This window comes from Lepisma saccharinum, chromosome 30 (assembly GCF_977018435.1).
Source record: "Lepisma saccharinum chromosome 30, izLepSacc3.1, whole genome shotgun sequence".
In the NCBI taxonomy this organism is placed as follows: Eukaryota; Metazoa; Arthropoda; class Insecta; order Zygentoma; family Lepismatidae; genus Lepisma; species Lepisma saccharinum.
In genome coordinates this window covers 7,603,445-7,620,641 of record NC_139258.1, presented here as the reverse complement: position 1 = coordinate 7,620,641, position 17,197 = coordinate 7,603,445, and positions in this window count along the sequence as shown.

Here is a 17,197-nt window from a genome sequence, read left to right as displayed (position 1 = left end):
CCACTTGGGTACATAATACGAATTATATCACGCAGTATGCAGACAAGTGACTGAAAAACTTGCACTAAAGACCCCAATGCATCATTTCTAAAAAAGAAAGTAGTATATTAAGACAGGAATTACATATATATTCATCATCAATTTAATGAATATTGAAGTGTGGAAGCAAGAGACTATACATACCCAAGCGTTGTTGATATCTACCAAGGATCTTCCATGCGTTCTGAGAGAAATCTCTTTGGCTTCTAAGATGTTGTTGTTGAAGCACACGTTCAACAGCCACTTGGGTGCATAATACGAATTATATCACGCAGTATGCAGACAAGTGACTGAAAAACATGCACCGAGGATCCCAATGAATCTTTTATAGAAGAGAATGTAGCATATTAGTACAGGAATTACATATATATACATCATCAGTTTATTGAATATTTGAAATTGTGGAAAAAAGAGACTATACATACCCAAGGGTTGTTGATATCTACCAAGGAACTTCAATGTGTTCTGGGAAAAATCCGTTTAGCCTCAAAGATATGTTATTAAAGCACACGTTCAGCAGCCACTTGGGTGCATAATACGAATTATATCACGCAGTATGCAGACAAGTGACTGAAAAACGTGCACTAAGGACCCCAATGCATCATTTCTAAAAAAGAAAGTAGAATATTAAGACAGGAATTACATATATATTCATCATCAATTTAATGAATATTGAAGTGTGGAAACAAGAGACTATACATACCCAAGGGTTGCTGATATCTACCAAGGATCTTCCATGCGTTCTGAGTGAAATCTCTTTAGCTTCTAAGATATGTTGTTGAAGCACACGTTCAGTAGCCACTTGGTTGCATAATACGAATTATAGCACGCAGTATGCAGACAAGTGACTGAAAAACGTGCACCGAGGATCCCAATGAATTTTTTCTAGAAGAGAATGTAGCATATTAATGCAGGAATTACATATATATTCATCATCAATTTATTGAATATTTGAAATTGTGGAAAAAAGAAACTATACATACCCAAGGGTTGTTGATATCTACCAAGGATCTTCCATGTGTTATGGGTGAAATCCCTTTAGCTTCTAAGATATGTGTTTGAAGCACACGTTCAGCAGCCACTTGGGTGCATAATACGAATTATATCACGCAGTATGCAGACAAGTGACTGAAAAAAGGGCACTAACGATCCCAATGCATCTTTTCTAGAAGAGAAAGTAGTATAATAAGACAGGAATGAAATATATATTCATCATCAATTTATTGAATATTTGAAGTGTGGAAACAAGAGACTATTCTTACCCAAGGGTTGTTAATATCTACCAAAGATCTTCCATCTGTTCTGGGAGAAATCCCTTTAGCTTCTAAGATATGTTGTTGAAGCACACGTTCAGCAGCCACTGGGGTGCATAATACGAATTATATCACGCAGTATACAGACAAGTAACTGAAAAACGTGCACTAAGGATCCCAATGCATCATTTCTATTAAAGAAAGTAGTATAGTAAGACAGGAATTACATATATATTCATCATCAATTTACAGAATATTTGAAGTGTGGAAACAAGAGACTATACATACCCAAGGGTTGTTGATATCTACCAAGGATCTTCCATGTGTTCTGGGAGAAATCCCTTTAGCTTCTAAGATATGTTGTTGAAGCACACGTTCAGCAGCCACTTGGGTGCATAATACGAATTATATCACGCAGTATGCAGACAAGTGACTGAAAATCTTGCACTAAGGACCCAAATGCATCATTTCTAAAAAAGAAAGTAGTATATTAAGACAGGAATTACATATATATTCATCATCAATTTAATGAATATTGAAGTGTGGAAGCAAGAAACTATACATACCCAAGCGTTGTTGATATCTACCAAGGATCTTCCATGCGTTCTGAGAGAAATCTCTTTAGCTTCTAAGATGTTGTTGAAGCACACGTTCAGCAGCCACTTGGGTGCATAATACGAATTATATCACGCAGTATGCAGACAAGTGACTGAAAAACGTGCACTAAGGACTCCAATGCATCATTTCTAAAAATGAAAGTAGTACATTAAGACAGGAATTACAGATATATTTATCATCAATTTAATGAATATTGAAGTGTGGAAACAAGAGACTATACACACCCAAGGTTTGTTGATATCTACCAAGGATCTTCCATGCGTTCTGAGTGCAATCTCTTTAGCTTCAAAGATATGTTGTTGAAGCACACGTTCATTAGCCACTTGGTTGCATAATACGAATTATAGCACGCAGTATGCAGACAAGTGACTGAAAGACGTGCACCGAGGATCCCAATGAATTTTTTCTAGAAGAGAATGTAGCATATTAATACAGGAATTACATATATATTCATCATCAATTTATTGAATATTTGAAATTGTGGAAAAAAGAAACTATACATACCCAAGGGTTGTTGATATCTACCAAGGAACTTCCATGTGTTATGGGAAAAACCCCTTTAGCTTCTAAGATATGTTGTTGAAGCACACGTTCAGCAGCCACTTGGGTGCATAATACGAATTATATCACGCAGTATACAGACAAGTGACTGAAAAACGTGCACTAAGGACCCCAATGCATCATTTCTAAAAAAGAAAGTAGAATATTAAGACAGGAATTACATATATATTCATCATCAATTTAATGAATATTGAAGTGTGGAAGCAAGAAACTATACATACCCAAGCGTTGTTGATATCTACCAAGGATCTTCCATGCGTTCTGAGAGAAATCTCTTTAGCTTCTAAGATGTTGTTGAAGCACACGTTCAGAAGCCACTTGGGTGCATAATACGAATTATATCACGCAGTATGCAGACAAGTGACTGAAAAACGTGCACTGAGGACCCCAATGCATCATTTCTAAAAAAGAAAGTAGAATATTAAGACAGGAATTACATATATATTCGTCATCAATTTAATGAATATTGAAGTGTGGAAACAAGAGACTATACATACCCAAGGGTTGTTGATATCTACCAAGGATCTTCCATGCGTTCTGAGTGAAATCTCTTTAGCTTCTAAGATATGTTGTTGAAGCACACGTTCAGTAGCCACTTGGTTGCATAATACGAATTATAGCACGCAGTATGCAGACAAGTGACTGAAAAACGTGCACTAAGGATCCCAATTCATTATTTCTATAAAAGAAAGTAGTATATTAATACAGGAATTACATATATATTCATCATCAATTTATTGAATATTTGAAATTGTGGAAACAAGAGACTATACATACCCAAAGGTTGTTGATATTTACCAAGGATCTTCCATGTGTTCTGGGAGAAATCGTTTAGTTCTAAGATATGTTGTTGAAGCACACATTCAGCATCCACTTGGGTGCATAATACGAATTATATCACGCAGTATGCAGACAAGTGACTGAAAAACGTGCACTAAGGATCCCAATGCATCATTTCTATAAAAGAAAGTAGTATATTAAGACAGGAATTACATATATATTCATCATCAATTTATTGAATATTTGAAATTGTGGAAACAAGAGACTATACATACCCAAGGGTTGTTGATATTTACCAAGGATCTTCCATGTGTTCTGGGAGAAATCGTTTAGCTTCTAAGATATGTTGTTGAAGCACACATTCAGCATCCACTTGGGTGCATAATACGAATTATATCACGCAGTATGCAGACAAGTGACTGAAAAACGTGCACTAAGGATCCCAATGCATCATTTCTATAAAAGAAAGTAGTATATTAAGACAGGAATTACATATATATTCATCAACAATTTAATGAATATTGAAATGTGGAAATAAGAGACTATACATACGCAAGGGTTGTTGATATCTACCAAGGATCTTCCATGTGTTCTGGGAGAAATCCCTTTAGCTTCTAAGATATGTTGTTGAAGCACACGTTCAGCAGCCACTTGGGTGCATAATACGAATTATATCACGCAGTATGCAGACAAGTGACTGATAAACGTGCACTGAGGATCCCAATGCACCTTTTCTAGAAGAGAATGTAGCATATTAATACAGGAATTACATATATATTCATCATCAATTTATTGAATATTTGAAATTGTGGACACAAGAGACTATACATACCCAAGGGTTGTTGATATCTACCAAGGATCTTCCATGTGTTCTTGGAGAAATCCGTTTAGCTTCTAAGATATGTTGTTGAAGAACACGTTCAGCAGCCACTTGGGTGCATAATACGAATTATATCACGCAGTATGCAGACAAGTGACTGAAAAACGTGTACTAAGTATAACAATTCACCAGTTGTACAAACGAAAGTAATATATTAAGATAAAAATTACACATCAATTCGTTTTCAAAATATTGAGTATATGTAAATAGAACTGCCAGCCTAAACTTTGATATGAACTGATTTCTCTTAATTAACCAAAAGAAATACAATGTAAATAAGCAGAAATAAGAACAGAAAAATAAGTTATTATTAAGAAGTTCCTTCTAGAAATATTGTTGGAACAAAACAGGTCCGAATTTAAAAAAAAAAAGTTTTGTCCTTTTGTTTGTTTTTTGATTGATTGACTGTTACATTCTCTAAATCATAAACAGTATAATTGGAAAAATAATACGGGACACGTCAAAATTTATAGTTTTTCAAGTTTTTAACATTGAATGCCTTACATAATGACATACATTTTTAAGAATGTATTCACACGAAGTCCCATATATTACATTTTTGGAATGTACAAACTAATATTATGTTAAATGTTTCTGCATATCCAATTGATGAAAAGTTAATCTAGAAAATAGTAACATTAAACCATACACTTTAATTGTGAAAGACCATCACTGAATTCAATCATACAATGTAACTTTTCATATCTATAAATTAGTTAATCTAAATACAGAACATTGGCTTAATTCTAATTTGTGCTATTTTAAACTTCATGGTGTCACGAGGACGTCATATTCTATCAAAGACATGCGTTTTATGTAAATTTAGGAAATAATCTGTGTTAGTAACATGACACAATAATTTGTTACCCTGGCTTTCAATATGTTGGAAAGTTTTCATGTGATGTTCGAGGTTTGTACAAGCAGGTTATAATTATAAACCCTTGTTAAAATATCAAAACCATTGAAGAGAATTATAAAGGATTTTCCTTGTTTCTTAAAAATAATAACAACGATCAATGTCTTCTTATGTCATACTGTAAAAAAATTTGCGAAATATATATTTTTTAATGTGAAGGCAAAGTGTTTATATGAGAGGCTATACATACCGAAGAGTTGTTGATATCTACCAATCATCTTCTATGTCTTGTGGACAATATTCATCCAAATTGTAAGATATGTTGTTGAATCACTCGTTCAGCAGCCACTTGGGTGCATAATACGAATTATATCACGCAGTATACAGACAAGTGACTGAAAAACGTGCACTGAGGATCCCAATGCAACTTTTCTAGAAGAGAATGTAGCATATTAGTACAGGAATTACATATATATTCATCATCAGTTTATTGAATATTTGAAATTGTGGAAAAAAGAGACTATACATACCCAAGGGTTATTGATATCTACCAAGGACCTTCCATGTGTTCTGGGAAAAATCCGTTTAGCTTCTAAGATATGTTATTAAAGCACACGTTCTGCAGCCACTTGGGTGCATAATACGAATTATATCACGCAGTATGCAGACAAGTGACTGAAAAACGAGCACTAAGGACCGCAATGCATCATTTCTAAAAAACAAAGTAGTATATTAAGACAGGAATTACATATATATTCATCATCAATTTAATGAATATTGAAGTGTGGAAACAAGAGACTATACATACCCAAGGGTTGTTGATATCTACCAAGGATCTTCCATGCGTTCTGAGAGAAATCTCTTTAGCTTCTAAGATATGTTGTTGAAGCACACGTTCAGCAGCCACTTGGTTGCATAATACGAATTATAGCACGCAGTATGCAGACAAGTGACTGAAAAACGTGCACCGAGGATCCCAATGCATCTTTTCTAGAAGAGAAAGTACTACATCAAGACAGGAATTAGATATATATTCATCATCAATTTATTGAATATTTGAAGTGAGGAAACAAGAGACTATACTTATGCAAGGGTTGTTGATATCTACCATGGATCTTCCATGTGTTCTGGGAGAAATCCCTATAGGGTCAAAGATATGTTGTTGAAGCACACGTTCGGCAGCCACTTGGGTGCATAATACGAATTATATCTCGCAGTATGCAGACAAGTGACTGAAAAACGTGCACTAATGATCCCAATGCATCATTTCCATTAAAGAAAGTAGTATATTAAGACAGAAATTACATATATATTCATCATCAATTTAATGAATATTGAGTTGTAGAAAGAAGAGACTACATTCCAAGTGTTGTTCTTATCTCCCAAGGATCTTCCATGTGTTCTGGAAGAAATCCCTTCAGCTTCTAAGATATGTTGTAGAAGCAAACGTTCAGCAGCCACTTGGGTACATAATACGAATTATATCACGCAGTATGCAGACAAGTGACTGAAAAACTTGCACTAAGGACCCCAATGCATCATTTCTAAAAAAGAAAGTAGTATATTAAGACAGGAATTACATATATATTCATCATCAATTTAATGAATATTGAAGTGTGGAAGCAAGAGACTATACATACCCAAGCGTTGTTGATATCTACCAAGGATCTTCCATGCGTTCTGAGAGAAATCTCTTTGGCTTCTAAGATGTTGTTGTTGAAGCACACGTTCAACAGCCACTTGGGTGCATAATACGAATTATATCACGCAGTATGCAGACAAGTGACTGAAAAAAGGGCATTAACGATCCCAATGCATCTTTTCTAGAAAAGAATGTAGTATAATAAGACAGGAATTACATATATATTCACCATCAATTTTTGAATATTTGAAGTGTGGAAACAAGAGACTATACTTACCCAAGGGTTGTTGATATCTACCAAGGATCTTGCATCTGTTCTGGGAGAAATCCCTTTATCTTCTAAGATAAGTTGTTGAAGCACACGTTCAGCAGCCACTTGGGTGCATAATACGAATTATATCACGCAGTATGCAGACAAGTGACTGAAAAACGTGCACTAAGGACCCCAATGCATCATTTCTTAAAAAGAAAGTAGAATATTAAGACAGGAATTACATATATATTCATCATCAATTTAATGAATATTGAAGTGTGGAAACAAGAGACTATACATACCCAAGGGTTGTTGATATCTACCAAGGATCTTCCATGTGTTATGGGTGAAATCCCTTTAGCTTCTAAGATATGTGTTTGAAGCACACGTTCAGCAGCCACTTGGGTGCATAATACGAATTATATCACGCAGTATGCAGACAAGTGACTGAAAAAAGGGCACTAACGATCCCAATGCATCTTTTCTAGAAGAGAAAGTAGTATAATAAGACAGGAATGAAATATATATTCATCATCAATTTATTGAATATTTGAAGTGTGGAAACAAGAGACTATTCTTACCCAAGGGTTGTTAATATCTACCAAAGATCTTCCATCTGTTCTGGGAGAAATCCCTTTAGCTTCTAAGATATGTTGTTGAAGCACACGTTCAGCAGCCACTGGGGTGCATAATACGAATTATATCACGCAGTATACAGACAAGTAACTGAAAAACGTGCACTAAGGATCCCAATGCATCATTTCTATTAAAGAAAGTAGTATAGTAAGACAGGAATTACATATATATTCATCATCAATTTACAGAATATTTGAAGTGTGGAAACAAGAGACTATACATACCCAAGGGTTGTTGATATCTACCAAGGATCTTCCATGTGTTCTGGGAGAAATCCCTTTAGCTTCTAAGATATGTTGTTGAAGCACACGTTCAGCAGCCACTTGGGTGCATAATACGAATTATATCACGCAGTATGCAGACAAGTGACTGAAAATCTTGCACTAAGGACCCAAATGCATCATTTCTAAAAAAGAAAGTAGTATATTAAGACAGGAATTACATATATATTCATCATCAATTTAATGAATATTGAAGTGTGGAAGCAAGAAACTATACATACCCAAGCGTTGTTGATATCTACCAAGGATCTTCCATGCGTTCTGAGAGAAATCTCTTTAGCTTCTAAGATGTTGTTGAAGCACACGTTCAGCAGCCACTTGGGTGCATAATACGAATTATATCACGCAGTATGCAGACAAGTGACTGAAAAACGTGCACTAAGGACCCCAATGCATCATTTCTAAAAATGAAAGTAGTACATTAAGACAGGAATTACATATATATTTATCATAAATTTTATGAATATTGAAGTGTGGAAACAAGAGACTATACACACCCAAGGTTTGTTGATATCTACCAAGGATCTTCCATGCGTTCTGAGTGCAATCTCTTTAGCTTCTAAGATATGTTGTTGAAGCACACGTTCATTAGCCACTTGGTTGCATAATACGAATTATAGCACGCAGTATGCAGACAAGTGACTGAAAAACGTGCACCGAGGATCCCAATGAATTTTTTCTAGAAGAGAATGTAGCATATTAATACAGGAATTACATATATATTCATCATCAATTTATTGAATATTTGAAATTGTGGAAAAAAGAAACTATACATACCCAAGGGTTGTTGATATCTACCAAGGAACTTCCATGTGTTATGGGAAAAATCCCTTTAGCTTCTGAGATATGTTGTTGAAGCACACGTTCAGCAGCCACTTGGGTGCATAATACGAATTATATCACGCAATATACAGACAAGTGACTGAAAAACGTGCACTAAGGACCCCAATGCATCATTTCTAAAAAAGAAAGTAGAATATTAAGACAGGAATTACATATATATTCATCATCAATTTAATGAATATTGAAGTGTGGAAGCAAGAAACTATACATACCCAAGCGTTGTTGATATCTACCAAGGATCTTCCATGCGTTCTGAGAGAAATCTCTTTAGCTTCTAAGATGTTGTTGAAGCACACGTTCAGAAGCCACTTGGGTGCATAATACGAATTATATCACGCAGTATGCAGACAAGTGACTGAAAAACGTGCACTAAGGACCCCAATGCATCATTTCTAAAAAAGAAAGTAGAATATTAAGACAGGAATTACATATATATTCATCATCAATTTAATGAATATTGAAGTGTGGAAACAAGAGACTATACATACCCAAGGGTTGTTGATATCTACCAAGGATCTTCCATGCGTTCTGAGTGAAATCTCTTTAGCTTCTAAGATATGTTGTTGAAGCACACGTTCAGTAGCCACTTGGTTGCATAATACGAATTATAGCACGCAGTATGCAGACAAGTGACTGAAAACCGTGCACCGAGGATCCCAATGAATTTTTTCTAGAAGAGAATGTAGCATATTAATACAGGAATTACATATATATTCATCATCAATTTATTGAATATTTGAAATTGTGGAAAAAAGAAACTATACATACCCAAGGGTTGTTGATATCTACCAAGGATCTTCCATGTGTTATGGGTGAAATCCCTTTAGCTTCTAAGATATGTGTTTGAAGCACACGTTCAGCAGCCACTTGGGTGCATAATACGAATTATATCACGCAGTATGCAGACAAGTGACTGAAAAACGTGTACTAAGTATAACAATTCACCAGTTGTACAAACGAAAGTAATATATTAAGGCAAAAATTACACATCAATTCGTTTTCAAAATATTGAGTATATGTAAAAAGAACTGCCAGCCTAAACTTTGATATGAACTGATCAATAGAAATACAAAGTAAGGAAGCAGAAATAAGAACAGAAAAATAAGTTATTATTAAGAAGTTCCTTCTAGAAATATTGTTGGAACAAAACAGGTCCAAATTTAAAAAAAGTAATTTTTTGTCCCTTTGTTTGTTTTTTCATTGATTGACTGTTACATTCTCCAAATCATAAACAGTGTAATTGGAAAAATAATACGGGACACGTCAAAATTTATAGTTCTTAAAGTTTTTAACATTGAATGCCTTACATAATGACATACATTTTTAAGAATGTATTCACACGAAGTCCCATATATTACATTTTTGGAATGTACAAACTAATATTATGTTAAATTTTTCTGCATATCCAATTGATGAAAAGTTAATCTAGAAAATAGTAACATTAAACCATACACTTTAATTGAGAAAGACCATCACTGAATTCAATCATACAATGTAACTTTTCATATCTATAAATGAGGTAATCTAAATCCAGAACATTGGCTTAATTCTAATTTGTGCTATTTTAAACTTCATGGTGTCACGAGGACGTCATATTCTATCAAAGACATTCGTTTTATGTAAATTTAGGAAATAATCTGTGTTAGTAACATGACACAATAATTTGTTACCCTGCCTTTCAATATGTTGGAAAGTTTTCATGTGATGTTTGATGTTTGTACAAGCAGGTTATAATTTTAAACCCTTGTTGAAATATCAAAACCATTGATGAGAATTATAAAGGTGTTTCCTTGTTTCTTAAAAATAATAACAACGATCAATGTCTTCTTATGTCATACTCTAAAAAAATTTGCGAAATTTATATATTTTTTAATGTGAAGGCAAAAGTGTGGATGTGAGAGGCTATACATACCGAAGGGTTGTTGATATCTACCAATCATCTTCTATGTCTTGTGGACAATATTCATCCAAATTGTAAGATATGTTGTTGAATCACTCGTTCAGCAGCCACTTGGGTGCATAATACGAATTATATCACGCAGTATGCAGACAAGTGACTGAAAAACGTGCACTGAAGATCCCAATGCATCTTTTCTAGAAGAGAATGTAGCATATTAGTACAGGAATTACATATATATTCATCATCAGTTTATTGAATATTTGAAATTGTGGAAAAAAGAGACTATACATACCCAAGGGTTGTTGATCTCTACCAAGGAACTTCCATGTGTTATGGGAAAAATCCCTTTAGCTTCTAAGATATGTTGTTGAAGCACACGTTCAGCAGCCACTTGGGTGCATAATACGAATTATATCACGCAGTATACAGACAAGTAACTGAAAAACGTGCACTAAGGATCCCAATGCATCATTTCTATTAAAGAAAGTAGTATAATAAGACAGGAATTACATATATATTCATCATCAATTTACAGAATATTTGAAGTGTGGAAACAAGAGACTATACATACCCAAGGGTTGTTGATATCTACCAAGGATCTTCCATGTGTTCTGGGAGAAATCCCTTTAGCTTCTAAGATATGTTGTTGAAGCACACGTTCAGCAGCCACTTGGGTGCATAATACGAATTATATCACGCAGTATGCAGACAAGTGACTGAAAAACGTGTACTAAGTATAACAATTCACCAGTTGTACAAACGAAAGTAATATATTAAGGCAAAAATTACACATAAATTCGTTTTCAAAATATTGAGTATATGTAAAAAGAACTGCCAGCCTAAACTTTGATATGAACTGATCTCTCTTAATTAACCAATAGAAATACAAAGTAAGGAAGCAGAAATAAGAACAGAAAAATAAGTTATTATTAAGAAGTTCCTTCTAGAAATATTGTTGGAACAAAACAGGTCCGAATTTAAAAAAAGTAATTTTTTGTCCCTTTGTTTGTTTTTTCATTGATTGACTGTTACATTCTCCAAATCATAAACAGTGTAATTGGAAAAATAATACGGGACACGTCAAAATTTATAGTTTTTAAAGTTTTTAACATTGAATGCCTTACATAATGACATACATTTTTAAGAATGTATTCACACGAAGTCCCATATATTACATTTTTGGAATGTACAAACTAATATTATGTTAAATTTTTCTGCATATCCAATTGATGAAAAGTTAATCTAGAAAATAGTAACATTAAACCATACACTTTAATTGAGAAAGACCATCACTGAATTCAATCATACAATGTAACTTTTCATATCTATAAATGAGGTAATCTAAATCCAGAACATTGGCTTAATTCTAATTTGTGCTATTTTAAACTTCATGGTGTCACGAGGACGTCATATTCTATCAAAGACATTCGTTTTATGTAAATTTAGGAAATAATCTGTGTTAGTAACATGACACAATAATTTGTTACCCTGCCTTTCAATATGTTGGAAAGTTTTCATGTGATGTTTGATGTTTGTACAAGCAGGTTATAATTTTAAACCCTTGTTGAAATATCAAAACCATTGATGAGAATTATAAAGGTGTTTCCTTGTTTCTTAAAAATAATAACAACGATCAATGTCTTCTTATGTCATACTCTAAAAAAATTTGCGAAATTTATATATTTTTTAATGTGAAGGCAAAAGTGTGGATATGAGAGGCTATACATACCGAAGGGTTGTTGATATCTACCAATCATCTTCTATGTCTTGTGGACAATATTCATCCAAATTGTAAGATATGTTGTTGAATCACTCGTTCAGCAGCCACTTGGGTGCATAATACGAATTATATCACGCAGTATGCAGACAAGTGACTGAAAAACGTGCACTGAGGATCCCAATGCATCTTTTCTAGAAGAGAATGTAGCATATTAGTACAGGAATTACATATATATTCATCATCAGTTTATTGAATATTTGAAATTGTGGAAAAAAGAGACTATACATACCCAAGGGTTGTTGATATCTACCAAGGAACTTCCATGTGTTATGGGAAAAATCCCTTTAGCTTCTAAGATATGTTGTTGAAGCACACGTTCAGCAGCCACTTGGGTGCATAATACGAATTATATCACGCAGTATACAGACAAGTAACTGAAAAACGTGCACTAAGGATCCCAATGCATCATTTCTATTAAAGAAAGTAGTATAGTAAGACAGGAATTACATATATATTCATCATCAATTTACAGAATATTTGAAGTGTGGAAACAAGAGACTATACATACCCAAGGGTTGTTGATATCTACCAAGGATCTTCGATGTGTTCTGGGAGAAATCCCTTTAGCTTCTAAAATATGTTGTTGAAGCACACGTTCAGCAGCCACTTGGGTGCATAATACGAATTATATCACGCAGTATGCAGAAAAGTGACTGAAAATCTTGCACTAAGGACCCAAATGCATCATTTCTAAAAAAGAAAGTAGTATATTAAGACAGGAATTACATATATATTCATCATCAATTTAATGAATATTGAAGTGTCGAAGCAAGAAACTATACATACCCAAGCGTTGTTGATATCTACCAAGGATCTTCCATGCGTTCTGAGAGAAATCTCTTTAGCTTCTAAGATGTTGTTGAAGCACACGTTCAGCAGCCACTTGGGTGCATAATACGAATTATATCACGCAGTATGCAGACAAGTGACTGAAAAACGTGTACTAAGGACCCCAATGCATCATTTCTAAAAAAGAAAGTAGTACATTAAGACAGGAATTACATATATATTTATCATCAATTTAATGAATATTGAAGTGTGGAAACAAGAGACTGTACACACCCAAGGTTTGTTGATATCTACCAAGGATCTTCCATGCGTTCTGAGTGCAATCTCTTTAGCTTCTAAGATATGTTGTTGAAGCACACGTTCAGTAGCCACTTGGTTGCATAATACGAATTATAGCACGCAGTATGCAGACAAGTGACTGAAAAACGTGCACCGAGGATCCCAATGAATTTTTTCTAGAAGAGAATGTAGCATATTAATACAGGAATTACATATATATTCATCATCAATTTATTGAATATTTGAAATTGTGGAAAAAAGAAACTATACATACCCAAGGGTTGTTGATATCTACCAAGGAACTTCCATGTGTTATGGGAAAAATCCCTTTAGCTTCTAAGATATGTTGTTGAAGCACACGTTCAGCAGCCACTTGGGTGCATAATACGAATTATATCACGCAGTATACAGACAAGTGACTGAAAAACGTGCACTAAGGACCCCAATGCATCATTTCTAAAAAAGAAAGTAGAATATTAAGACAGGAATTACATATATATTCATCATCAATTTAATGAATATTGAAGTGTGGAAGCAAGAAACTATACATACCCAAGCGTTGTTGATATCTACCAAGGATCTTCCATGCGTTCTGAGAAATCTCTTTAGCTTCTAAGATGTTGTTGAAGCACACGTTCAGCAGCCACTTGGGTGCATAATACGAATTATATCACGCAGTATGCAGACAAGTGACTGAAAAACGTGCACTAAGGACCCCAATGCATCATTTCTAAAAAAGAAAGTAGAATATTAAGACAGGAATTACATATATATTCATCATCAATTTAATGAATATTGAAGTGTGGAAACAAGAGACTATACATACCCAAGGGTTGTTGATATCTACCAAGGATCTTGCATGTGTTCTGGGAGAAATCCCTTTATCTTCTAAGATAAGTTGTTGAAGCACACGTTCAGCAGCCACTTGGGTGCATAATACGAATTATATCACGCAGTATGCTGACAAGTGACTGAGAAACGTGCAATAAGGATCCCAATGCATCATTTCTATAAAGGAAAGTAGTATATTAAGACAGGAATTACATATATATTCATCATCAATTTATTGAATATTTGAAGTGTGGAGACAAGAGACTATACATACCCAAGAGTTGTTGATATCTCCCAAGGATCTTCCATGTGTTATTGGTGAAATCCCTTTATCTTCTAAGATATGTTGTTGAAGCACACGTTCAGCAGCCACTTGGGTGCATAAAACGAATTATATCACGCAGTATGCAGACAAGTGACTGAAAAACGTGCAATAAGGATCCCAATGCATCATTTCTATAAAAGAAAGTAGTATATTAAGACTGGAATTACATATATATTCATCATCAATTTAATGAATATTGAAGTGTGGAAACAAGAGACTATACTTACCCAAGGGTTGTTAATATCTACCAAAGATCTTCCATCTGTTCTGGGAGAAATCCCTTTAGCTTCTAAGATATGTTGTTCAAGCACACGTTCAGCAGCCACTTGGGTGCATAATACGAATTATATCACGCAGTATGCAGACAAGTGACTGAAAAACGTGTACTAAGTATAACAATTCACCAGTTGTACAAACGAAAGTAATATATTAAGGCAAAAATTACACATAAATTCGTTTTCAAAATATTGAGTATATGTAAAAAGAACTGCCAGCCTAAACTTTGATATGAACTGATCTCTCTTAATTAACCAATAGAAATACAAAGTAAGGAAGCAGAAATAAGAACAGAAAAATAAGTTATTATTAAGAAGTTCCTTCTAGAAATATTGTTGGAACAAAACAGGTCCGAATTTAAAAAAAGTAATTTTTTGTCCCTTTGTTTGTTTTTTCATTGATTGACTGTTACATTCTCCAAATCATAAACAGTGTAATTGGAAAAATAATACGGGACACGTCAAAATTTATAGTTCTTAAAGTTTTTAACATTGAATGCCTTACATAATGACATACATTTTTAAGAATGTATTCACACGAAGTCCCATATATTACATTTTTGGAATGTACAAACTAATATTATGTTAAATTTTTCTGCATATCCAATTGATGAAAAGTTAATCTAGAAAATAGTAACATTAAACCATACACTTTAATTGAGAAAGACCATCACTGAATTCAATCATACAATGTAACTTTTCATATCTATAAATGAGGTAATCTAAATCCAGAACATTGGCTTAATTCTAATTTGTGCTATTTTAAACTTCATGGTGTCACGAGGACGTCATATTCTATCAAAGACATTCGTTTTATGTAAATTTAGGAAATAATCTGTGTTAGTAACATGACACAATAATTTGTTACCCTGCCTTTCAATATGTTGGAAAGTTTTCATGTGATGTTTGATGTTTGTACAAGCAGGTTATAATTTTAAACCCTTGTTGAAATATCAAAACCATTGATGAGAATTATAAAGGTGTTTCCTTGTTTCTTAAAAATAATAACAACGATCAATGTCTTCTTATGTCATACTCTAAAAAAATTTGCGAAATTTATATATTTTTTAATGTGAAGGCAAAAGTGTGGATATGAGAGGCTATACATACCGAAGGGTTGTTGATATCTACCAATCATCTTCTATGTCTTGTGGACAATATTCATCCAAATTGTAAGATATGTTGTTGAATCACTCGTTCAGCAGACACTTGGGTGCATAATACGAATTATATCACGCAGTATGCAGACAAGTGACTGAAAAACGTGCACTGAGGATCCCAATGCATCTTTTCTAGAAGAGAATGTAGCATATTAGTACAGGAATTACATATATATTCATCATCAGTTTATTGAATATTTGAAATTGTGGAAAAAAGAGACTATACATACCCAAGGGTTGTTGATATCTACCAAGGAACTTCCATGTGTTATGGGAAAAATCCCTTTAGCTTCTAAGATATGTTGTTGAAGCACACGTTCAGCAGCCACTTGGGTGCATAATACGAATTATATCACGCAGTATACAGACAAGTAACTGAAAAACGTGCACTAAGGATCCCAATGCATCATTTCTATTAAAGAAAGTAGTATAGTAAGACAGGAATTACATATATATTCATCATCAATTTACAGAATATTTGAAGTGTGGAAACAAGAGACTATACATACCCAAGGGTTGTTGATATCTACCAAGGATCTTCCATGTGTTCTGGGAGAAATCCCTTTAGCTTCTAAAATATGTTGTTGAAGCACACGTTCAGCAGCCACTTGGGTGCATAATACGAATTATATCACGCAGTATGCAGAAAAGTGACTGAAAATCTTGCACTAAGGACCCAAATGCATCATTTCTAAAAAAGAAAGTAGTATATTAAGACAGGAATTACATATATATTCATCATCAATTTAATGAATATTGAAGTGTCGAAGCAAGAAACTATACATACCCAAGCGTTGTTGATATCTACCAAGGATCTTCCATGCGTTCTGAGAGAAATCTCTTTAGCTTCTAAGATGTTGTTGAAGCACACGTTCAGCAGCCACTTGGGTGCATAATACGAATTATATCACGCAGTATGCAGACAAGTGACTGAAAAACGTGTACTAAGGACCCCAATGCATCATTTCTAAAAAAGAAAGTAGTACATTAAGACAGGAATTACATATATATTTATCATCAATTTAATGAATATTGAAGTGTGGAAACAAGAGACTGTACACACCCAAGGTTTGTTGATATCTACCAAGGATCTTCCATGCGTTCTGAGTGCAATCTCTTTAGCTTCTAAGATATGTTGTTGAAGCACACGTTCAGTAGCCACTTGGTTGCATAATACGAATTATAGCACGCAGTATGCAGACAAGTGACTGAAAAA